The 26,418-nt window shown below is 38.8% G+C and overlaps 1 long non-coding RNA gene across 1 annotated transcript; it reads left to right on the plus strand.

The window, feature by feature from the left end:
* Nucleotides 1-8,441: 8,441 nt before the first annotated feature.
* On the plus strand, nucleotides 8,442-26,088 carry LOC131402884 (uncharacterized). The gene is made up of 3 exons (XR_009219043.1): nucleotides 8,442-8,527; nucleotides 24,873-25,007; nucleotides 25,993-26,088. It is a non-coding gene; the product is annotated as an uncharacterized LOC131402884 (long non-coding RNA).
* The last annotated feature ends 330 nt before the right edge of the window (nucleotides 26,089-26,418 follow it).

The raw sequence follows: 26,418 nt of genomic DNA on the forward strand, positions 1-26,418 counted from the left end.
AAAAATCACTATATTGAATAATATCATATATTGAATTAAATAATATAAATATATATTTAATGAATATATATTGAATTTGTATATGTATATGTATTTGAATTAAATAATATAAATACATATATATGATTTAAAGGAATATTCAGAAATAATAACAGAAATTTCCAAAATTGTTAAAAGACTTCTACTCTAGATTCAGGCAGCTGAATACATCTCAAGCAATATTATAAAAAAAAAAAAATCTAGAGCCAGATCCATTCAGGGAAACCAAAGAACACTGAATACAAAAGAAGATATTCAAAGTCCCTCAGAGGAACAGAACACTTACAGAGACTTACATGTAGACCTATGATACATTACTTAACAATGGAAGGCAAGAGAGAGTTGGATTAAATCTTCAAGATACAGAGCGAAAATAACTTTCAGTGTATACCCAATCAAACCATATCTCAATAACAAGGGTGACTTAAAGACATTTTTATGCAAACATTTACTAAGGGTATTACCACGAACAAATGCTCATTAAGGAATTTCTAAAGAAGGTACTTTAAGGGTGTCAGCCACCTGGTGTAGTGGTTTAAGTTCAGCACACTCTGCTTCCAAGGCCTGGGTTCGTGGGTTTGGATCCCAGGCGTGGATCTACACCATTCATCAGCCATGCTATGGTGATGACCCACGTACAAAATAGAGGAAGATTGGCATAGATGTTAGCCCAGGGCTAATCTTCCTCAAAGAAAAGACTTAAAAAGTAAAAAAGAATTTACTTTAAGAAGAAAGAAACTGGGTCGGCCCCGTGGCTAAGAAGTTAAGTGTGCATGCTCCGCTACTGGTGGCCAGGGTTGAGATCCTGGGTGCGCACCAATGCACCCCTTCGCTGGCCGTGCTGAGGCCGTGTCCCACATACAACAACTAGAAGGTTATGCATCTATGACATACAACTATCTACTGGGGCTTTGGGGGTAAAAAAAAAAAAAAGGAAGAGGATTGGCAATAGATGTTAGCTCAGAGCCAGTCTTCCTCAGCAAAAAGAGGAGGATTAGCATGGATGTTAGCTCAGGGCAGATCTTCCTCACAAAAAAAAAAGAAGAAGAAACAAACTGATAGAAGAAGAAATAGTAAGAGGTAAAAATGGATCGTGAGGTTAAAAAAGGGTAAACGTCTGAATAAATTATTGAAAGCATGATTTTTCCAAACAATCATAATATTAACAATGTATAACTAATGGAGTTAAAAACCAATGACAAGGGAACTTCTGTTTTAGAGTAGATCAGGACAGGAAAGCACTCGCTGCAAAACTGGACAAAGCCAGATAAATTATAAATATATTTTTAGAGCATCGGAGAACTTCAGAATCAACCAACTAAAATTCCAGAAAGAAGAAAAAGATTTTTATGTGAGCCCTGCAGGCGTTTTCTGATTCTGGGTGGTTGCCGAGGATCTGGCTTGCTCATTCAGATCCTCGGCTAAGGAAGAGAAACTAGTCAAACTTGTAGTGATTCTGCAAGACTGGTGTGGCAGATGAAACCTGAGAGGTTTCAGACACACAACTGCTCTTTCTCACAGCACTTGTGCTAAGTTTTGGTGCCACACAGACATCTGGGGAACTAGGCCAAAAGCTTCCACAAAACAAAATGAAACCTCCAGAAGTGGTGGAAGTGGCCTAAGTCCAACATACGGCTAGTCTGATCTTCAGGTAATTTCCCATATTGTGAAGCGATATGAGGTAGGAGGCTGGAGAGCTGTGCTGAGATGTCTGAAGGGTGTAGCTGAATTGTCTATGGGCTCCCAAACTTGAGGAGACAGAAATCTACCAGACTTAGAACCAGACGCCTGTGCGAGGGAGGGGAGCACAGCAAACAGGAACAGGGAAAGTGGAAGGGCTGGGTTTACTAAAAGTGAGACCCAGCCCCGAATATGATCAAGGTCTGATTGGACTCAGGTGCTCCAACCTCACTCTGTTTCTCAATGAAGGAAAATAAAGTCATGTGGAACCTCTTGAGTTATGTTACACAGACCTTCCAAAGACACTGGTGAGAGGATTGAGAAGGCAAGCCACAGACTGGGAGAAGACCTTTGCAAATCACATATCTGACAGGACTATAAGGAACGCTCAAAACTTGGCAATAAGAAAATCCTAGTTTAAAATGGGCACTGGTTTGGACACTTCACCAAAGAAGATACACACATCACAAATAAGCACATGAAAAGATGCTCAATATCATTAATCGTGAGAAAGATGCACATAAAAACCACATTGAGATCCTGCTATGTACCTATTAGAATCACTAGAATTAAAAAGGTTGAGCATACCAAGTGTTAATGAGGATAGAAAGTAACTGGAACACTCTTACATTGCTCCTACAAAGTGGTTCAGCCTCTTTGGAAAACAGTTTTATTTGTTTATTTACTTTTTTGTGAGGAAGATCAGCCCTGAGCTAACATCCATGCTAATCCTCCTCTTTTTGCTGAGGAAGACCAGCTCTGAGCTAACATCTATTGCCAATCCTCCTCCTTTTTTTTTTCCTCTCCAAAGCCCCAATACATAGTTGTATGTCATAATTGCACATTCTTCTAGTTGCTGTATGTGGGACTCGGCCTCAGCATGGCTGGAGAAGTGGTGCATCGGTGTGCACTCGCGATCCAAACCTGGGTCGCCAATACTGGAGCGGAGGCACTTAACCACTAAGCCACGGGGCCGGGCCCATGAAAAACAGTTTTAAAGTGGAGTTTGTTATGCTGCTGTAACAAATTAGCACAAATTTCATGGCTTAAGACAACTCAGATTTATAGTTTTACAGTTCTGTAGGTCAGCAGTCTGACATGGGTTTCCTTGGGCTAACTAGGAACCTAGTTCCTTGGCAGAACTAGGTTCTTTTGAGGGGACTATAAAGGTTAATCCATTTCCTAGCCTTTTCAAGCTTCTAGAGACCACCACATTCCTTAGCCTATGGCGCCCCTCCACCACCCTCAAAACCAAGAAATCTGCATCTCTCTGGCTCTGCTTCCCTTCTTGCATCTTTTTCTCTACTCTACTGCTTCTCTTTCCCTTTTAAGGGCCTTTGTGATGAACTGGGCCCACCTGGATAATCCAGAGTAATTTCCCTATTTTAAAGGCAGTTAATCAGCAACCTTAATTCCATCTGCAAATTTAATTGACCTTTGCCAAGTAAACTAAAGTATTCCCAGGTTCAGGGATTAGGACATCTTTGGGGGCCATGACTTTGCTACTACAAACAGTTTTAAAATAAAGTTAAACATACACATACCATGTGACCCAGCAATATCACTTCTAGGTGCTTACCCAAGAGAAGAAGACTAATGTTCACACAAAAACTTGTTTGCAAAGATTTATAGTAGTTTTATTCATAGTCAAAAAAGACAAAACCGAAAATAACTGAAACCTCCTTCAACTGGTGGGTGGATAAACTGTGTTACATTCATACAATGGATACCACATTCAACAATAAAACAGAAGGAACTGCTGATACAGTCAACAACATGGATGAACACTCAAATATACGTATTGCGCTAAACGAAAGAAACAAGACTGAAAACGCTGAATACTGTAGGATTCCATTTATATGATATTCTAGAAAAGACAAACCATAGGGGAAGACAACTGATCATTAGCCACCAGGGGTTTATGGTGGGGGAAGAGTTGACTACAAAAGAGCAGCTCAAGGGAGTTCTGGGTGCTGGAACTGTTCTGTATCTTGATTTTGGTAGTTGCACAGCTCTATGCATTTGTCAAAACTAATGTACAAAGAGGAAAACAAATACATCATTTCTCACCCATCAGAATGGCAAAAATTTAAAAATCTGACAATGCCAATCTGACACTTTCCAGGGCAAGGATGACTCAGACACTGTTGGCGGGAATGGAAATTGTTAAAACTTCAGAGGGTGATTTAGCTGCAGCTCGTCAAGTTGCAGATGCACATCAGCCTCTGGCCCAGCAATCCACTCACAGGCAGGCGTCCATTCTAAGGAGTCCAGGTGTGGTGGAGGAGACACAAACACAAGTATAGTCATTAAACATGGTAGGGGAATGAATTTATTGTGGTTAGTAGTTATTTAAAAAAGAAAGGAAAAAATGCATATGGGAAAGAATCAACCCTGCTGGCTACATATATGATCTGGGAAGGTAACTCATTGGTTTGTCTACAGCACTGTACTAGGAATCTGGAGACAAGCATCTGAGCATTTAGTTCCAACTCTGCCACTAAGTAGCAGTCAGACTATGGATGACTTAACTTGAGAAACCTCACTTTCCATTTCCTGGAAAATGAAGAGATTAAGCTCTACAACCACTAAAATTATTTCCAACTCCACAAATCTATGATTCAATAAATCAACAATCAAAAATTATATTCCAATTTACCTATGTTGAGAAACTGTTTTTCCCAGACACCCTGAAATCAGAAATATCAGGGAAATAGGACATCTTAAAATATTGATACATAAAATGGCCCAAATTTATTGGTACGTCTATGACTAGCTGTTTAATCAAGATCGTAACTCAGAAAGAGCATATAAACAGCGAAACCCACCATATTGACTTGGGTCACCCTCAGGTAACACATATGTCCTCTCCCATTTTAACATTCCAAAACAAATTCACCATACTAATGTAGGAGATCAAGATTTGACCATCCTAAAATATATCCCTTTACCTTGATTGTTTTCTCTGAGGGACATTTGACCTCCCCCACTCACTGCCTAAAAAATTTGACATGGTGGCTCCTTCCTGGAACAGACCTATCATGATGGCTGTAAAGATAATGTAGGATAGAGATTACAATAGAAAAGTCACCAACAAGCCCCTCTTATCAGAAGTTCTGTCTCTCTGGCCACATTCTCTAGATGGCCCTGCTAGGAGTTGCCAGACAATCACTTACATTTATAAGGGAAATCTCCATTTATAAAGGTATCTCCCTGTTTTGGAAAGAGGGAGGGATGGCCTCATTTCCAGAGGCTTATCAATGTAGAAGGTGAGGCATTAAATCTGCATAATAACCTTACTCTTGTTTACTGTGTTTTAGTGGTAATTTCCTATAACTGACCCCCCCACCCCCAACATCCTCCTTTGTCATTGGCTGAACATGGTATTTAAGAAGAAAATTTCTGCTACTGTGTTAAAAAATGCAGTGTCCCTTTCTCCCATGTATACATGTTATTAAACTTGATATTATTTTCTCCTGCTAACCTGTCTTGTTAATTATTTGCCCAGCCATAAGAACCTTAAAAAAAAGGGCAGAGGGAGAGTCTCCCTCTTCCCCAGACACTAATGAGTCCATCTTGTCAAGTTCAGGTTTATCTAGCCAAAAGTCATTCATGTATATGGTAAGATTTACTTCATTTTTTTAACAAAGATAAAATGATGAATGCCTTTTTGTATTTTTGCCTGTTTCATCTATAAAGATCTTACATTACAATTTAATAGCTTCAGCCTGCTACAATAATTTAAAGAGCCTTTTGAAGCTTGTAATATGCCATGTCCAACAGGATCTAGTAAAAAAATCAGTAGTTCGCAATCCAAAAAATCTCGTTTATATTCATTATCAACAATACTTACACTTCAAAGACACTAATAACCAACTTATCATTTGTTCCTACTGCAGAATTTAATAGGTTGTTAAATTCTCGTATCATCCAAAAGCATAATTAGGATGCTATCATTAAAATGTATTTTTTTATCAGAAATATTAAAACTAATGATTAAACTAAATGGTTAACTAAATATTAAAACTAATGGCAACTAACGACCTGTTTTCTTTCCCTATGGTTTATCTTTTCTAGAATATCATATAAATGAATCCTACCGTATTGGCCTTTTGACTTTTCACCCTATCAGTCAAATCAAAATTTGAAAATTCCTGTTCTATGAGCTTTCCAAATCTAAATTCTTACAAATGTAAATGAATATAGAGACAAAACACACACTACATACTACTTCTAAAAACCTCCTCCTTATCTGATTTTAATTCTATCACCAACTGCCAAGAAAAATCTTTCCACTGATACCAAAATTCCCTACACATTATGTCAATCATCAATTGATCAGTCATCAGTCTATGTTAACAGAATGTGAGTTATTATTAGGAAGCTACATAATTTGCACCAAAGATTGTTTAAAGCTCCTTTCATTAAATGCAGTTTACAATAATTCACAGGCTTCAAAGTTCGCCTTGCAAATATACAGTCAATTATCAGAAACTATTAATGGGATTAGGCTTTTCTATAAAAGTGGTCCCAAGGAAGTAGGAATATTTATTTGTTTAAAGAACGCAATGAGGAGAGTCAGACAAAGGAGCGCTGACCACAGGCCATCTTATGAAGGGCCGTGTTCACCGGGAGATATCCTGACCTGGCCTAGACAGGTTCCTGGGTGGCATGAACTCAAGGGCTCCTGCAGAGGACAAGCGACTCCCTGCCGCTCCCTGCACCTCTGCTGGTGGGCAGGAGGCCCCGCTGTGGTGGGGCCCCGCCAAGGCAGAGGGACCGGTCTGCCATGCGGCACTCCTCTGTTCCTCCAAGGGACAAAGTTGGGCTCCCCCTTCTGGAGCAGCCCGCCAGAAGCCCCGGCCCCCGCCCCCAACACTGCGCTCCCGCCATCTGCAGTGGAGATCTCCACACCGAGCCCGCTGCCCACTGCCTACCTCGGTGCCGCTCCTGCCCAGCGTTCCTTCACATGACAGAAAGGAGAGCTCCCCAGCGCTGAAAATCCTGGAGGAAGGATCCAGAAATGGCCAATCCCCCCACACAAACCTCCGAGGCAGCCACGTCCACACCAGGGACCCCGCATCCAGTGCACAAGCTCCGGGGCTCTCCAGCTCGCCGGCCCCTCTGCTGCTTTGAGCGCCCGTCCTGCGCATGCTCGGGCTTCTCCCAGGATACAATGGGAACTGCTGGGGTGGGCATGGGAGGGGTTGGGGACTGAGGTGTCCCTGAGAGGGAGATTGGAGTGTGCTGTCCCTCTGCAGCTCTTGACTCTGCTCTCCCTGGATGATTGTCAGCTCCTGGAGAAGTTCTGCCTTCCCTTGAGGTGGCTCCTCTTGTCCTGAGAAGTGTGTCACATGAACTAACATTTGTTTCAAAAAGAACGATGACATCCTTAATACCTGATGTGTCATGTCTCCAGAAGAATTCTCTGCCTCCCCAGAAAACTAGACAGCGAGCAGCTGGGGCCGTGTTCTGACCCAGGAAGGAAGGATGCTGAGGGCACAGCTGTCTCTCCTCTGCGGGCTCCTTCCCCTGATTTGTGACCCTGATGGGGCTATAGCGTTGGGGACTCGTGCAGGTGACAACGCTCAAGTGTTTGCCCATGGTATTACGTTTCTTATGATTTAGTAGTTAAAACGGGAAGCTAGCTGTCAGTTTTTCCAACAATTTCACTCGCAGAAATGTCTTTGGACAAAGAAGTTTGTTTGCTTAATTTCTGATTTTTATAATCAATAACAATAATTAAAATACTTATTTTCTTAATCTCATTGGCATGCTAAAACAAACAACTCACTTGGTTTTTCACCAAATTGGCCACATTTTCATTAAAACTTTGGGAGTATTGCTGTTTGAGGTAAAGAAAGCATTTGGGAAGAACAATTACCTTCAGAGAGTAGCTTCCCAGATAAATGTACAAACACATAGTTATGAGCCCTTTTGAGGGGTCTGGGAAATCCAGTTTGAGTTCTACAATGGATCATCTGAAGGTTAAATTAGTAATTTTCTGAGGAGTTTGCAAGTAAATGCTCATGTCGCCTTCATCAAATAGGTCTGGTGATTTAAATGAAGGTTGAGCTTAATGATAAAAGTTTTCAAGAGACTGAGAAATATTAAGTAAATCTACTAAAAACAAAAAGGTGCAAATCAAAGTAAAGCCTGCCATTATCCTCTTTAAAACAGAGTCACAGTAGCACTATTGTCAAGGTATGAGAAGGAATAGAAATGCTTTATAAAGTCAATTCTTCACTTCCAAAGGACCTAACGTGACATTCTAGAAGTCTCCACAGTCTTTCACTCATCTAGATTAAAATTGCTCAATTTATATTTTAAAGACTAATGAATCTGACGGCAAAATATTGAAGGTCAGTGTTTAATTGTTTTTCATTGTTGCAAAGTACATGGGTATAAAATGTGGCTGAAATCCATGGTCTTGGAGAATAAAAATATATAGAACTTATTTATCACTCTCACAGCATGTCCTGACTTAATCCTACAAATGTCCCAAGAGTAAAACCTCAGTGAATTCCCTTCTGTTCTTAGATATGACATCTTTCCTTCGTAATGAATATTCTCAAATTAGGCTCTAGCTAGTAATTATGTTCCTGATGCAAATATGCAATAAAAAAGAATCCATGCGTGATTAAATTTGGCTCAAGAAGACTACTTAAAACCCAAATTTGTTCTTTGCTTTGTTTTTCTTTATCGATTTCTTTCTTTCTCCTCAGCAGAGTCGGCAGATAGATGACACAGAAAGCTGAGAGACTGGAGGGCAGAGTCTTGAAGAATGTGGGATTTCCTAATCTTACAGGTCTTTTTTATCTTTAAAATTCTACGAATTTTCTATTTATATAGGGGTTCATTTTTTTCATTATTTCTAATAGTGATCATAATAGTGAGACTAACAAAACTTAGCACTTGTGGGACTTTTTTCGTCATAAAAATTTATGTTATTCTGACAATTGTTAATATATTAAAAAGCGACTAAGAGCTAATCTGATGCTCAGAGGATTTTTAGGGTAGTGAGACTGTTCTGTGCATAATGGTGGCTACATGTCACTATATGTGTGTCAAAACCCATGGAACTGTACAACACAAAGTGTGACCCTTAAACTAGAGACTGTAGTTCATAACAACGTTTCAATATTGTTCATTCATTGTAACAAACGTATCACACTAATGCAAGGTGTTAATAATAGGGGAAACGGGGCTTGAGAGAGAGGAGAAAGGCAGTGTGGTGGGTGTATGGAGCTCTATGTACTATGTGTTCAATTCTCTGTAAATCTAAAACTGTACTTTTAAGAATAAAGTTTTTAAAAATTTTTTTTGAAAGGCACCGAAAGGTAAGCTAACACTGTAGGGCATTTATTTTGTGCAGAAGGGCAAGGAAGAAGTTGAAATGATTTAAAAAGTTCACCTTGTGAAGGTTTGAATTGTGGTGTGTTTCTGAAGCCTTAGACAAGGGCAGGACATAGAATTTGAGACATGGATGAAATAAAGGAGAAGGAGGACATCAGAGTGATCAGACCTGATCAATTAAATTTAGGACAAATTACTAAATTGGATGGATTTGTTTTTATTTTCTTTGCTTTTTAGAAACCTTACAACTTTCTATGAAAGCCACACGTGCACAGTATCAACAGGTGTGTTTCCTACCGAGCGGCACCTGCTTCTCTCCTTCTGCATCTACTATTTCCTTTCCCCCTCCTCTCACTACCTCTGACTGATGGTCGCTATTTCTATCTCCTTTCCTTACTCTCCATCTCTCCTGTTTGTTTCTTTGTTTGTTTCCTTTATCTTTGTGTTTTCTTCCTCCTCTTACACATCAGACTAACCATAACCTTCCTGGTCATTGTTTAGTTCCACTGAAAGATCTCAGTGGTTTCCATCAAGAAATGACAGATCAGTGTTCTGGGAAAATTTTCTCTATTTCAGGTACTTCACACTCAATCTGAAGCAGGAAAATTTCTTGAATGTTGAATCAATTTTTTATATTTTTTTCTTTTTTGAATCCAAATTTCAGAGCTCCTGGTCATAGTGGAAAAATTCCTGAAGATGGCTGCCTGGAGTTGAGCACTAGGAGTTCTTCCTATGGCCATAAAGGGGAATCCTTATTTTGGCCATGGGGCCTCAGGAGAAGCCCTCGTGAGAGAGGAATCTTTGCTAACCCTATGTTGTACTTAGGACTGGCTTCTCCTAAGACAGAGGTTCCTGAACTCCAGTGTGCATTAGAACCGTGTGGAGGTCCCCTACAACACAGAGTGCTGAGCCCATCCCAGAGTTTGTGATCCAGTAGGATGGGGGGACCCGAGAATTTACGTCTCTGACCGTCTCCCAGGTGATGCTGCTGACCAGCCACACATTGAGAAGCACCGGCTTAGAAACCCTAGGTTTCAAAGGATGCTTTGCTCGAGCATACAGCCAAAAGTATCAAAATCATAATCAAGATTCACCAACAACTTGAATGTGTTGGCTTTTGGATCTAGAGGCTCCTGAATTTTCAAGGGCTAAAGCAAACATTACTCTGAGTTCAGGGTTTGTGCCTCTCCTAAGTGTCACACAATTCTTTTGCTTGCTTCCCTTGAGCCCTACCTGGCTAGGAAAGAATATTAAAAACAAAGCCAGCTTTGAGTATTTAATCCTCAGTCAATTAAGATATTTTTGAGTGAGGTTTTTTTGACAGAATAGCCAACTTTATCTACACTATTGGAAACGAATTATTACTGATAACAATGGTTATTTACTAAGGTCCCAATATGTCTCAAGCCCTTTACATACTTTTATTTCTTTGCTTCACAGAACCCTACGGGATTCCAATGTGTTTACTCTTTCTCCACAACTCCTCTAATGAACCCCCCCAGAGCACACTCATAATTGACCCCTCACCATGCCTTCTCTCATTTAATTTAACAGTAGATTAAAATTACAGAAGAAACTTGAAGGGATCTTGAGCCCCAGCAGGAGAAGGTCGAAAGTCTATACAGGACAAATTGCTTAATGTTTGTTTTTGAGAAGTTTCCAGGGACAAAGACTCCACAACCTCCAGAAACCACTTCTGTTGATTATTAATATCTCTAATCAATGATATACATTAATTGTTTTTTTATTTATTGGTTGATTGTCTGCTATATTACTTTGCCATATAATAAAATATTTCTTTGTGTTATTTAAATAATTTTAACTTTATATCCACTTTTTAAATTTAGCCTTCTCTGGACTTCCTCATACATTGAAGATGGTAATTGTCACCTATTAGCATTTTCCTCTTCAGTTTAGATAACCTCAGTTTCTTTTCTGTGTTAAAAGTATTTAATAAGTATAGTGCTTTTTTTCTCCAGTTCGTCTCTAGGTTCAACTTATTGGGTAGTATATTGGAAAGATGACTTCAGAGGTCCTGTGTGGTAAAGAATCTTCTCTGTATTGTATTCAATGTGAATGAAATCTCTATTAGTTTTGTGTTCAGTCTAATCTGGAATCTGAACCTTTCCTTCCTTCCTCCCTCTATTGTCTGGAATAGTTAATAGTCCCAGACCTAGAGTTTTGCTTGTGGAAAGTGTTTGTTCTTTATGTTGGTTAGTTGACTTGACGTTTTAACAATTCAATTTATTTAGTAGATATGTGAGTTTTCCTATTTTATGTTATTTTTTGTGTCAGTTTCAGTATATTGTTTTTTTATAAAGTGAATTTTGACCTTTGTTGTCTAATTCACAGTCCTAAGTATTTCACAAAATGGTGTATCTCGTTAAGATTTAAGCATTATGTAGAGAATACTTCTTATTTGATTTCTTTTTTTTTTTAGCAGGAGAAAATAATACCAAGTTTAATAACATGTATACATGGGAGAAACTCAGAAATGAGCAGTTCGTCCCTCTGTCTAAGCTGCCCCCTTAAGTATTGCAGTTAAAGACGAGGAAATTGCTGGGGGTGGGTAATGGTCTTGGACCTCAGAGGGCAAGAGGTAACTCACATGGAGATAGAAATGCAAATGTTTGCATGACAACTCTTCTCAGGGTCATCTATAGATAATGTGGTCAGGGAGAGATAGAGTTTTTGATAAAAGGGGCTTGGTGCCTTTCCTGTTGTAACCTCTATCCTACATTATCTTTACAGCCATCATGATAATAACTCCTTCGTGAAATAGATCTTTTGTTTTAAATTCTTTAGGCAGTTTGGGAGGGGAAACTCAAATATTCTTCCTGAGTTCTCTGAGTCCTTATTGTCTTCAGCTAGAAATAATCTGCATACCAGAGTGCTGCCTCCTGGGGTAGCTTGCCCTGAGCACCATCAGTTCCCTCCTCTGAAACTTCCCTAGAAGTTTCACAATGCTTTTGAAAATTAAAGAAGTTTCATAGTCCAGAAGCTGAGTTGGTAGATTGTTTCATCTCACTGAACACATTTCTTAGTCCTGATAATAGATCAGTTCATTTTAGAAGGTAGTGATGCAGGTGGGCTCTCAAGGTTATGCCTATATTGTGGAAGCAAGCAATCAAGTATTTAATGGAAGCATTTCTATGTAAACGAAAGAAAAACAAGGTTAATGGTTAGAGCAAGTTGTAAAGCAGTTTCTGAGTATAGGGAACAGCTAGTTAAGAAGATTTTTAGATGTCAACATCAAAGCATCTTTTGCAGTTTAAAATGTCTCTGATGATGTCATCGAGTAATCTCTTAAGTTTATAGCAAGTCCATCAGCTTCAGTTTGTAAGGCTTCAGGAAAAAGGGCAGGTTCAGTTTTTAGTGATTCCAAATGAAAATGACGGAAAAAATGAAAAACGTTAGTTTGGACATCTGTAGCCAGATATTTTAGGAGACTAGAAGAAATCAGGATCCAGTCCAGTCAACAGATATAAAACAAAAAACTTAAAAGACAATTAACAAAACTAGGATCTAATATCTACAAATTTACACTATAGTTTTTACTGAAATATAATTTTTCTTTCTAAGATCACCCTCATTTTTATCAAATACAGACAAATTAAAACTAAGTAGTTTGCAAAATAAGTCTAGTTCCAATAGAGTTGGCCCAATTATTTACATAATTACAGCAAGAATAGCAATTGCTCACATAGGCTCTTTTAAATCTGCTTTGCTGGAACTTTTTATAAGGAATCTCAGATTGAACATTAAAGGCCTCTCCAGGCCAGAAAAGCCAAACCAAGCATTTTGTCATCAGACTTTGCCTACAGGTTTGGGTGAATTCCTCTCTTCTGAGGTTCCCCCAAAATATTTCGAGGTTCCTTGTGTTTGCCAGATAAGTGACATTCTTTACTTATCCTGGTAAGTGCTGCTTGGAATATAAGGTACCAGGCCAATATTTCCACGTGGCTTTCTTCCATAAAGTCCTGTCTTCATTCCTCAAAACCTGTATGGTTATATCACAAATATGATGTTCCAGTCACAGCCTTGGTAATATAACCGGTGTTTCCAATTGTGTCCTGTTATAAGGAGAAAAGATTCTTATTGAACTTATGCAAATTACTATATTGCCATGAAAACAACAATACTCACTTACTAAGGGTTTCCAAATTCGAGGGATCAGATAGAGAGAAAAAGAGAAATATTTCAATTTTACTTACAAAAATATAATTTACCAAATTGTTATAAGTCATAGCTAGCTCAGGAGAAAAGAGAAAAAGTTTTCCTTAACTCTGAAAAAACAATACATTAAAAATTCAGCAATACATCAAATGAAAAATCATAAAATTATAATTATCCTTATCAGTTCATTCAGTCTTGTGTAATCCATTCTTGATCACAATCTTTCTGTTAGCAGCTTCATGAAGTTTTCAGTCTTTCCATCAGATTTATGTAATTTCTTACCAAGTTCAGTTTTATGATCAGAAAGTTTGTCAGAAACCTGTACTCCAGTGTAAATGTCAGAGTCCTTTCCATGAATTTTTCTGAAGTCGAAATATTTTGCAAAAGCATTAGAGCAAAGAAATAAGTCTGTAAACAACAAGACCTCAAAATGGCAATTGACAGAGAAATTTGGTTAATTTTGTGATATACAACACTTTAAAATAATAATAACCAGAATTATGACTGATAATCAGGACAGGTCAGAATTTCAGTAATGATATACAATTTTAAAACACCTATGTCAATAATATTTGCCCACGTAATAACACCTAAGCAGACTTATCATCACTTGTCTGACAATGCTTTCCATGTAATTTAACATACTGAATAAGCCTAATAAATTTAGTACCTTTCCCCTTATAGGAAGAGAGCAAATTTCTTTGAGAAGTTCCAGGGCCCTTTGAAAATTCTCAAAGAAAAAAAGTAAAAAATTGACTTTATTTAAGATATGAATTTTGGGGAGCTTGTCAAAAATAGAAAATGTTAAAGCAAAGAGAGCATTAACAGTCAGAAAACCTTAATAGAGAGACCTCAGTCTTTTGAACACAAGAAATTATTTTAGCAGTTTTTTTTTTCTGTCTTTTAGGTAGACTTACCCAAAGGTAAAGAAAAATCTTTTATAACGTCTTTATCAAGTTCAAGAAAATTATCCTTTTAAGTGAAAGAAGACCAAATTATAATTTTGTACCAGCTTCCTTCTGATATTAAAACTCATTTACTTAATTAAATTCATTTCAATCTTAGCCCACTTGACCATACAAAAACTCCTTTTCCTGAATTCCTCTTCCACAAACCTATAACTTTCTTTTTACATTCAGAATTTGTCCCATGTCTTTCTTTTCCCTCCTAGTACTTGAAGACAATTTATCTTTCTTCATCAATCAAATAAAATATTTCCATTCTTTGTTCCTTCTTTATACATCTTACTTTCCTTGTACACAGACATAATTTTCTTAATATTTAGTAGCTTCAATCACATATACTAATTAGAAATTTTAACTCTTAGAAACCCCAATTTGTAAGTAAAAACTAAGTAAACCATTATAAACTTTCTTTTACATTAGTATATTGTGGCTTGGAAAATTTATAAACACTTCATAACTTCTAGGAATATGTTACTTTGTAGTACAATCTTTTAATAAAACACGCTTACCAATAGACCCAAAACACCTTTTAGTTTTCCTGTAACGAAAAGACAAAAGTAGACAAACGTACATTTACCAATCAATGTCTAATATATTATCTTATTTGGAAATGATGTTACTCAGTGAATTTTTATCACAAAATTTAGCAAAACTCTAAAGTTTTATGTCACCAAAAAGATTTTGGGAGCTGTAACCACCGTAACACATAATTATTATTTAAAGTTCACCCAACATTCATCTTTTTCACAACTATTTAGTTACTTGTTCCCAATAATTATTTAGATTGCCTATAAGACTTCATAAGACATTAGATAAAATTAGCCATCATTTAAATTACTATTTTTGTTAACCAGTTCTGTAATAGAAATAACATCATTTTTTTCTACAAAAGTTCATGTAAATTTCATCACCTCTTATACCTTTAAACACAGTTATCATTAAGATTTTTATCAATAGGTCTTTGTCTTCTAATTTTGGACAAGGGAAGCATTGCCAGTCAGACATTTTAAAACATACTCAGGCAAAGTTGATGTAACCTCTTTATATAAAATTAGCTCAAACATTCTAACCTTTATAATCTTATCAACACTTACACTTTTACATGTTCTCAATTCAATTGTAACCTGAGTCAAGGTTTTAAGGCTATTTAAATTTTTCCCTTCCTTTTTCTGTCCTTTTTTACGTACCAATTAAACAATTGTGTGAGAGATCTCAAAAATATTTTTTCCCCCCAATTTAGAAGTTTTCTCAATTCAAAGGATCTGTCGTCGGGCCATTGACGTGTAGGATCTTCATTTGTGTATTTATTCCAATAGTGACTCGATCCAATAAATGCCTTTTTAAGGAAAGACCCGGAGGTAACTTTCCACGCTTAGACTAAATCTTTACCATGGACGCAAGAGGCGTCCCTGGTGAGAGCGCAGATGATGTAACCCCTATGATCCACAGAATTCACTCCCAAAGATATTCAGAGAAAGTAAAGACCTTCATTGCACGGGCGGTAAGGATGGTGTAGTGAAAACGGTGTCTCCAGTCTCCCACAATAGTGTGGGACGCCTCCAGTCACAGACCCGCTAATCTGTGACACCGGGCAGACGATACTGGAATGGGATTTTTCCAGCAGTAACAAGCAACGAAGGTTAAGACGACAAAAGCCCTTATGGACTGGGCCCTTTATGACAAACTCCCCTGAGAGCTTGGCACAGCCGGACAATGAGACAGTTCGGAACCCTAGTCTACTCAACTGGCCACCAAGGGGCACCCCGGTAAATGCACCTTCAGTATGATGGAGAACAAGGAGAATATTCTCACTTGGCACAAAGCCAAGTTGTCTCAGGACACAGAACAAGACAGAAGGAAAAACCTCATCTGGTTTTTTTCTTATGGGCACAATGACAGCTTTAGCCACGCCTTAGGTCTCTTGGAGTCAGAATAATACCTGGGAGGGAGGTGCCATGGGGTTGGGGACTGTGTGCTTTACAGAGTACCTCGTCGTTGCATGGACATTTTCTTGCAGTTGGCGGGGGACCTGTGTCATCTACCCTGTTCTGTGACCCAAATTATCCTGTCACAGGAGTCTTCTGAAAGTGGCGAGCGCCCTAATGGCTCTTAACTGCTCGACCTGTGCCCAACAAATTTGCGGCCTTTTTGGCTTCCAAAATGCCCTTGGCAATGGCCTTCACTTCATGTGCATATTAACCAACAGCAAAGTTTGTCTAAATAGACACCAGTCTGGTGAGACCCGCAAACTCACCAGTCTGGGGGGCCAGCCCGGACAGTAAGCTTATAGGGCCTATGCCTGTGTCCTACACTATGGTATTTCCTTCTTATGACACACGATACAAAAGACAAAGAGAAAAGAGAAAAACAGAGACTATCTCTGGGAGGAAAATGGATCAAGATCAAAACCAAGAGTACTCTATCAAATTTACCAGAGTCACTAAAAGCACAAGTAACTAGTTTCCCAAATATTTTCTCCTGCCAATCTAAATTTAGAAAGAGAAAAAATTTCTCATCACTTTCTTCCACCAGACTCCACAGGTAGAGATTCCAGGAGGCTGACGTGGTAAGAAATCTTACATTTTGCCGGCTTTTGTGAGGGGTTCCAGTATTTCATCTGCTGCAGTAATCCATGGAGAAGGCAGTTCTTCCAGCCAGAGAACTCAACTTGCCACCCAGTGTAGCCCCACGTTGGGCACAAAAACTCTTATTTGATTTCTGATACTGGTGATTTGTGTTTCATTTCTTTTTTTTCCTTAATCAGTTTTGCTAGTGGTTTATTAACTTTATTAATATTTTTAAAAATAACTTTTAGCCTGATTTGTTTCTTTAATATTTGTCTATTTCATTGATTCTTATCTTTATTATTGTTTCCATTCTGTAGTTTTTCCAGTGTGATTTTCTTTTAATTCTTAAGACAGAAGCTGCGATTATGGATTTCCTGTCTTTCTTCCATATTCATACATTCATTTAAGGCTACACACCATTGCCTTCTAAGCACAGATGTAGCTGGTATCTGTTGTCTTCTCTAGTGTATTTCTAAACTCTGTGCTGCAAGCCATGTCGGTCCCATAGGATCTCCAGCCCATGAGCCTGCAACAATGCCAGCCTTCGTGTGTCTCCATCCCTCTACCTGAAGCTGATATCTTTTGTCTAGTGTCACCCTCTCATATGATTGCAGCCCACGTCTGACCTTTTGTGTTGTCAAGGTTTTCTCTCCCCTCTGTCCATACCACCTCTCAAAAGTCTCCATTCCTTGTTCCTGTAGCCCATGGCAACCCATATGAGTCTCCATTCCATCTCTCTAAAACCCATGTCAGACACCTAATTTCATTCTCTCACATACTTGCAGCGGATATCTTTCCTCGAGTGTCTCTATCTCCTGTGCCCATATTTGATACCAGACCTCACATGTCTCTCTCACTCCATGTGTCTGCATCCCTTTCCATCCCTGAGTGTGCCTCTCAGCTGTGCTTCAGCCCATGCCAGCTCGTGTTTGTCTGCGTTCTCTATGCCTCCAGCCCATCTAGACAACCATTGTTTTCATCTACTGTTCCTCTAGGCCCTGTCTGAACTCCTGTGTTTCCTTACCCTGTGCCTGTAGCCCATGTGTTCCTCAAGCATCTTCACCCAGTGTCCCACACTTGGGTGTCATTCACCCAAGGGACACTGGTTCCTCCTAGGTTTTGGTCATTGTGAATAAAGTTGCTTTTTTGATGTTCTTAGGGGGTCTGTGTGTGGATGTATATTTTCACGGTAGTTGGAGAAATACACTGGTGCACAATTGGTGCATCATATAGTGACACTGTACTTAGCTTCACAATAATTAGCAAGATGTCTTCTTAAGAGGTTATACTATGTGTATTTCCATCAGCAATGAATGAGATTTCCCATTGTCCCACATCCTCATCAGTAATTGGTATTGTCAGTTTTGAGTTTTTAGCTATTCTACTAGAAGAGTAGAGTATCTTATTGGTGTTTTAATTTGCTTTTTCTTAATGCACAATGGATTTTATTTTCCAATAATTCCTTGTTGTTGAGCAATTTATATTTGCTTATTTCCCATGTATATATATATATTTTTTGGTAACTTGTCTATTCATATTTTTGTCTATTTATTTTAATTTGAGGAGTTTGTTTTCTTGTTGCAGCGTTTGACTGGTTCTTTGAATAATTTGCATGCAAGGTTTTCGGCAGATATGTGTTTTACAAATGTATTATCTTAGTCAGGAGTTTGTATTTCCACTCTGTGAATGCTGTCTTTCCCAGATTGGAGAATTTAAATTTAACCAAGTCCACATGATTAATTCTTTTCTTCATGGATTGTGTTTTTTGTGTTGTATATGAAAACAAATCATCAAACTATAAATCATGAATATTTTCTCTTATTTCCCAGCATGAATTTTATAGTTTTGTATTTTATATTTAAGTTGATGAGTGATTTTGAGTACATTTATTTCTAAGGTGCAAAATTTGTGTCTTTGTTCATTTATTTCCATAGGGTCGTCCTTTTGTATCATCACCATGGTTGATGATGACTAGAGACTAAAAGACTAAAGACTAAAAATCTATTATTTTTTATGTTGGAGTGCATTTATTGTCATGACCAAGATCAAGTTGTCTGTACTTACAGAGGTCTATGTGTGGACTTTCCGTGTTTTTTCATTTACCTCTGTGTCTCTTCATTTTAAAATATCACTGTCTCTTGATTATTCTAGTATTGTAAAATAGCACAGTCTCTTGACTTTGTAATTAATCTTGAAATTGAGAAGTGTGAGTTCATCAATTTGTTCTTCATCAGGATTGTCTATCTGACAAAGAAAGTCTGTATGTCTGTGTTATATCCAATGCTGAAAACTAACAAGCTTAAATAAGGTTTTATTTACCAAATATTATTTCATATCATGTTAACTGGAAAAACATTTGGATTTAGAAATAACTTTTCTAAGCACTTACTTCAAGTTAACTGAATAGAGCTCTTAATTTTGACCATACCCTCCAGAGGTAAAATACCGTGCACATATAACATACATGTAGACAGACACATATGAAGAAGAGACAGATGTTGGCGCTGACCCTGTGGCTTAGTGGTTAAGTGCGCAAGCTCCGCTATTGGCGGCCCGGGTTCATATCTCGGGCAGACACTGACACACCGCTTCTCTGGACATGCTGAGGCTGCGTCCCATATGCAGCAACTAGAAGCATGTGCAACTATGACATACAACTATCTACTGGGAGCTTTGGGGAAGAAAAAAAGGAGGAGGAATGGCAATAGATGTTAGCTCAGAGCTGGTTTTCCTCAGCAAAAAGAGGAGGATTAGCACGGATGTTAGCTCAGGGCTGATCTCCCTCACAAAAAAGAAAAAAGAAAAAAAGAAAACCGGTACTCAATTCTGCCTGTCAGTGGCAGTTTGGTGAGAAACTGAAGAGCCAGATTGTATGTATAACTGAGATCAAATGGTATTTTTCTTTCTCTGTCTCGGTAATTTCACTTAGCATAATGACCTCAAGGTCCATACATGACATCGCAAATGGCAAGATTTTCTCTTTCTTATTGCTGAATAATATTCCATTGTAAATATGTACCACATTTTCTTTCCTTTTTTTGTGAGGAAGATCAGCCCTGTGCTAACATGTGCCAATCCTCCTCTTTTTGCTGAGGAAGACTGGCCCTGGGCTAACATCCGTACCCATCTTCCTCCACTTTGTATGGGACTCCATCACAACATGGCCTGACAAGTGGTGAGGCAGTGCGCTCCCAGAATCTGAACCGCAGGCTACCACAGCAGAACACATGCACTTAACCACTACGCCACCAGGCCGGCCCATACTACATTTTCTTTATCCATTCATCTATTGATGGACATTTAGGTTGTTTCCATATCTTAGCTATATAAATAATGCTGTAATAATCACCGGGGTGCATATATCTTTTCAAGTTAGTGTTTTCATTTTTTTTGGATAAATACACTGAAGTGTATCTATTTTTAATTTTTTCAGGAACCTCCACTGTCTTTTCCATAGTGGTCGCACCAATTTAAATTCCCATGAACAGCGCACAAGGGTTGCCTTTTCTTCACATCTTTGCCAACACTTAGTATCTCTTATCTCTTTGATGATCACCATCCTTACACGTGTGAAATGATAGCTCTTTGTGGTCTTGATTTGCATTTCCCTGATGATTAGTGACATTGATCTCCTTCTCATGTATGTGGTGGCCATTTGGATGTCTTCTTTGGACAAATGTCTACTTAGTCTTTTGCCCATTTTTCGATTGGATTGCTTTTTTCTTATTGGGTTGTATGAGTTCTTTATAAATTTTCTTATGGGTTGTAAAAGTTTTTTATGAATTTTGGATATTTAACCCTTTATCTGATACGTGGTTTGTAAAATTTTTCTCCCAACCTTTTGATTTTATTCGTTGTTTCTTTTGCTGGTCAGAAGCTTTTAAGTTTGATGTAGTCCCATTTGTTGATTTTTTCTTTTCTTGTTTGCGGTTTTGGTGGGCTATCCACAAAATCATTCCCAAGACCAATGTCGGGGAACCTCTTCACCTATGTTTTCTTCTAGAAGTTTTACAGCTTCAGGTCTGAGAATGCACAAAAGGCCGGGAGGAGCAATGTCCCTTTTTTTCGCAGCTGAACAGATTCAGTCTCTCATTTCTCTATCAAGCAGTTTTGTTCAGAACTTATAAAAACAATTCTTTCCAATTTTAAGCGAAATTAAAATGGTCAGCCTGCCCCATTCACTCCAAAAGTGCCCTCTAGGCTCCTCTGGTCTAGGAAATACCCCCTGGGTTTCTCTTTCCTAGGAATGCTCCCCTGGGCTCCTCTGACCTAGGGTATGTACCGGTACCCCCTTAAGACACCTAGCCTTAAGACTTGAAAACAGCTCAAAGAAACTCTGAACTGTTGACTTACAATAAGGAGGTCTGGGTTTCAGGAGAACTCACTGGGATCACCTGAAGAATGCAGTGATCTGGGGGGCCCAATGGGCCCTTATTGGTACCCAATGACAGTTCAGTGTAGATTCTAGGTGGTCTCTGGTAGGTTTCTCTGAAATCCTGCCATGACTACACCAACAAATGTCTACGTCAATAATCCATAATCAATCTATAAATCAAAATTGGAGTGAGTTTATTATGAGCAAATGTTTGAGGACTGTGCCCCTGGGCCTTCTTTTCCTAAGGAAGGAAGGGCACCAAAGAATTGGGGTGTACAGAGCGGTTATATACCATCAAAGAGCATGTATCACATAGGATTGTAATGTCCCTTTTACTATAGCGACAAGATCACCCCTGTCAGATTGCCTGGCCAGAATAGCTATTGATGGACACAGCAGGGAGCAGGTCTGCTATCTCGATGGGCTTGGCTGGATCAGGTCTGTTTTCTCGAACTGGGTGGTCACAGGATGACTGCAGCAACCAAATCCTAGCTTAGGGAGAAATGCTCATCCTTAAGGTAATGTCAATGAGGGGGAAGTTGCATCCTTATCTTAAGGGCATTTACTCTTCTCTTTCGGACACAGGAAAGCTGATACACAATGCAGGAGACAGGCCATTTTGAAAAAACAAATTCTGGCCAAATTAGTTTTACCCCAAATTGCTTCCTCATGTGCTCCAATATATCCTATTGCTTGCCATTTATTTATCAGTTCCTTAGTACTCATTGTGTGTCTGTTATGTATATAGAATATGTAATATCCTGGGGAAAACAGGAGTCATACCATATGGTGCCTGGAGGCAGGGAGCATATAACCCTACTTGGAAAATAACTACATTTCTGAAATGCTAAACAGAAATACAGCAGAGAAAAAGACATGCCTCGATGGTCGAGGAAAGGCCACAGCAAAGTTATTAATTGAATGCAAAACAGCGACAATCAGCACAAATGCCAAGAAAGCTCTGGAGACTGAAGTTTGCTCAACTAGCATCTCATAATAAAGCAAAGATTCAGCACTGGTTCTGGAGAGACCTTGATGTGGACATATGGTGATGACATTGAATTCTTCTGAGGAGGATTTTTTAATTTTTTTTTTTTTGTGAGGAAGATCAGCCTTGAGCTAACATCCGTGCTAATCCTCCTCTTTTTGCTGAGGAAGACCAGCTCTGAGTTAACATCTATTGCCAATCCTCCTCCTTTTTTTTTCCCCAAAGCCCCAGTAGATAGTTGTATGTCATAGTTGCACATCCTTCTAGTTGTTGTATGTGGGACGTGGCCTCAGCATGGCTGGAGAAGCGGTGCGTCAGTGCCCGCCCGGGATCTGACCCCAGGCCGCCAGTAGCGGAGCGCATGCACTTAACCACTAAGCCACGGGGCCGGCCCTGAAGAGGATTTTTTAAACACAGGAAATAATGTGTGATTATTCTAACTAAACATAGATTTTTAAAATCTCAAAACAAGTGGTACTCCTGGTGGGTTATTTCTGAATAACAGCTGTCATTGTCTTAGCTCTTTCCGCATAGTAGTTGCTCCTGCGTCACACCAGCCCTACGAATAGGGCCAAGGCGAGTATCATTCCTGATTTCCTGGTGAGAACACTGAGGACTTGTAAAGTTAGGACATCGGTCTGGGCCCCAGTATTGATGATATCCTATGATTTTTGTCTACTCCCTGTTTTTATTTATCTTCTGTAATTGCCATTAGGTTTCGATATAACTGATAACTTGTTACCTTGGCTTTTCAAATGAAACCCACAAAGTTTTTCGGTGTCTTTTGGTACCTTTTAAGCAAATGAGGAAAATGATATTACCAGCTACAGCTGCTGCTCATATTGACAAGTCATTTCATTTATTTTTCTACCTGACAAGCGTGTTCATTCAATAGACATTAAGCGGCTGTTATGTAGTCATCATGACATTGTCAAGAGTGGGTGGATTGACAGGACAAGTGTGCACACTTCTCGTGCTGAAGAGGCTTTCAGTGCATTTGAGGGAAGATGAAATACACTCAGGAAAGTGTTAAGCTGCCACCCTTGCAGACAGCACAACATTATTGTCAAAACGAGGGGTGCAGGTGTGCCGTGTCTGTGTGCTGATTCCGGAGTGGTTCACGTGAGCTGGGGCTTCAACTTGACTTTAGTGATTGATGAGACTCTGTGAGGGGAGGACCAGTGAGGGCCTTCCAGTGGAGTGGAGCTTGACTCAGGAAACAGGGAGAGACGAATTTGGGGGGTGGACGAGAGGCATGTAGAAAAATTTAAATGATAGTCTGGTTGAAGAGATGGCATGTGTAGACACTAAAAAACCATGAAAGAAAATGTGTTTTCCTTATTTTCTGCTACTGGATCCATGAGGTGAAGGAGAGGTTTTGAGATTACATCACAGCACTGCAATATGTGAGAGTCCTGGGGTGTGGCTGAAAGCCTGGAGGACCAACTGAACTTTCCATATATATATAGTTTATATGGGGTTGTATAGAGTGCTTATAGCATACATTGTATTGGGGTGAACATGGAATCTTAAGTGAAACCGTTTATCCCTCTGGCTGTTGGTGTTACCTGTTTTATATGGAGCCAGTGAAGTCCAAGACTGAGTGGCATTGTGTTAGGATGATGAAGCGCTCTAGGCAAGAGTCCCTTAATCGGGGGATGTGCAGCTCGCTACCTGGATAGATGCCCGGCTACACCTTCCATGAAATTTTCACATGATACAGATGTGAAGGAGGCAGGATCCTGTGCCTAAAGGCTGGCAACAGACAAGGAGACATTTTCCTAAACCAGCAGCTGGTGCAGCACTGTCAGGACATCACCCCTGACATCCTCTCTTGCTCGACTCTTACCTTCTTCCTCTAAGTATGAGGATATTCTCTGATGTTTTGGCCAATCCACATATATGGAATCCCTTCAGTTTCACCAATGAGAGCTCATTTCTAAATTCATGCTAATTAAACGAACCACTCATTTCACCAGTGAAAAGCTATTTCTGATATTCAGTAAGCTAAGTAGCGAAGCCTCTGGTGCTTCTCAATACATAGCTAACTTAAAGAGACGTGAATAGCTGAAACGCGCAGCCAGGTCTGAAATGTGACACTTTCTGATACAAGACTAGCTGACTCCTGGAATCTGAATTCTCTATTATGGTCAATGACTCTCCCTGAAGGTAAAGCTTGAACTAACTGATCTATGCATTGTATATTACCGTCAATGCTGAAGAATATTTTATGAATTTTTTAATTTGTTAAAACATTTCAGAAAGAGCACCTCCTGTCCATCAGTTAATTCAGTTTACTTTATAGTCTCAACATGATGACTACAGTATGATTTTTATTTTTAATTTGCTCTTTACCTCTGCCGCACAGTTATTCTCTTCGCTTTGCTTTATAATCAACAAAGGTTTAGTGAAATATACATATAAGTAAGTAAAATATCATGAGGAGAAACCAGGAAATGCATATATTGAACACACACATCCTAAATATGTTGTTGTTCTGAAATCCTAATGAGTAGTTTTGCAAGGTGTTTATAGGCATCAAAGTGGCCTCCCTTGTGAGATTTCCACTTTACTTCCTCGTGCCAGGTGTAGTTATGAGCCTTCTCATTCTGCCCAGATTCTATTGGTCTTTAGCTGGGAAAAGTATTCTTTGCCATCAGATCCCTGTCTAATTCTTTTATTCTTGTCTGGTTTATTTACTTTTTCACTATATTCCTTCCAAATAGTTCCCAACTTGGACCCAAGATAAGACAGTTTCCTGGACCTTTTGTTGTTGAAGGCAGGGAAGCTATTATCATCCTGTGGTGCCTAGTATAGGCTGTCCTTTGACTTGGCCACACGTATTCAAACAGATGTTAAAGGTACAGCATATTCGAATGTATTAAAGATGTTAAAAAGTTGCTTAAAAGATGCTTAAATTTCAGGGAGTTCTCCGATTGAGTGTCTGGATTTTCTGATCTTATAATCTCTGCCCATATGCCATCTCTACCTCTAAAGAAAGAGACTTGTTTTCTCAAAGAAACAGCTCTTAGTTTCATTGAACGTTTCTATTCTTTTTCTAGCCTCTCTTTCATCTATTTCTGCTCTGATTTTTGTTATTTCTGTCCTTCTACTGACTTTAGGCTTTCTTTATTCTTCTTTTTCTAGTTCTTTTAGGTACCGTGTTAGATTGTTTATTTGGGATTTTCCTCGTTCCTTGACATAGGCTCCTATTGCTATAAATTTCACTCTTAGTACTATTTTTGCTGCATCTCATAAGTTTTCATATGTTGTTCTTCATTTTCATTTTTCTCTAGTAATATTTTGTTTTCTCCTTTGCTTCATTCATTGATCCAATAGTTGTTCAGTAGCATGTTGTTTAGTGTCCAAATATTTGTGACTTTTCCAACTCTTTCTTGTAGTTGATTTCTAGTTTCACACAATTGTGGTCAGAAAAATGCGTGATATGATTTCCATCTTCTTAGAATTATTGAGGCTTGCTTTGTTTCCCAACATATGTCTATCTTTGAGTATGTTCCATGTGAACTTGAGAAGAATGTGTATTCTGCTGTTTCGGGATGAAATGTTCTCTATATATCTATTAAGACCATCTTGTCTGATGTTTCATTTAATGCCACTGTTTCCTTGTTGGCTTTCTGTCTGGATGATCAATCCATTGATGTGGGTGGGGTGTTGAAATCCCCTAAAATTATTGTGTTGCTGTCGATTTCTTTCTTTAAGTCTGTTAATAGTTGCTTTATATAGTTTGTTGGTCCTGTGTTAGGTGCATGTATATTAATGTGTTATGTCTTCTTGGTGGAATGTCCCTTTTATCTTTATATAGTGTCTGTCTTTGTCTCTTGTTAGGCAAGGGAAACAAAAGAAAAAATAAGCAAGTGGGACTACATCAGACTAAAAAAATTCTGCACAGCAAAGGAAACTGTCAACAAAATGAAAGGACAACCTACCAACTGGGAGAAAATATTTGCAAATCATATGTCTGACAAGGGGCTAATTTCCAAAATATATAAAGAACTCATACAACTCCAGAACAAAAAAATGAACGACCTGATCAAAACATGGGCAGAGGATATGAAAAGACATTTTTCCAAAGAAGTTATACAGATGGCCAAAAGGCACATTAAAGTTGTTTAACATCACTAATTATTAGGGAAATGCAAATCAAAACTACAATGAGCTATCACCTCACACCCATCAGAATGGCTATTATTAAAAATGCAAGAAATAACAAATGTTGGAGAGGATGTGGACAAAAGGGAACCCGCATATATT

This window comes from Diceros bicornis, unplaced genomic scaffold (genome assembly GCF_020826845.1).
Source record: "Diceros bicornis minor isolate mBicDic1 unplaced genomic scaffold, mDicBic1.mat.cur scaffold_323_ctg1, whole genome shotgun sequence".
NCBI lineage: Eukaryota > Metazoa > Chordata > Mammalia > Perissodactyla > Rhinocerotidae > Diceros > Diceros bicornis.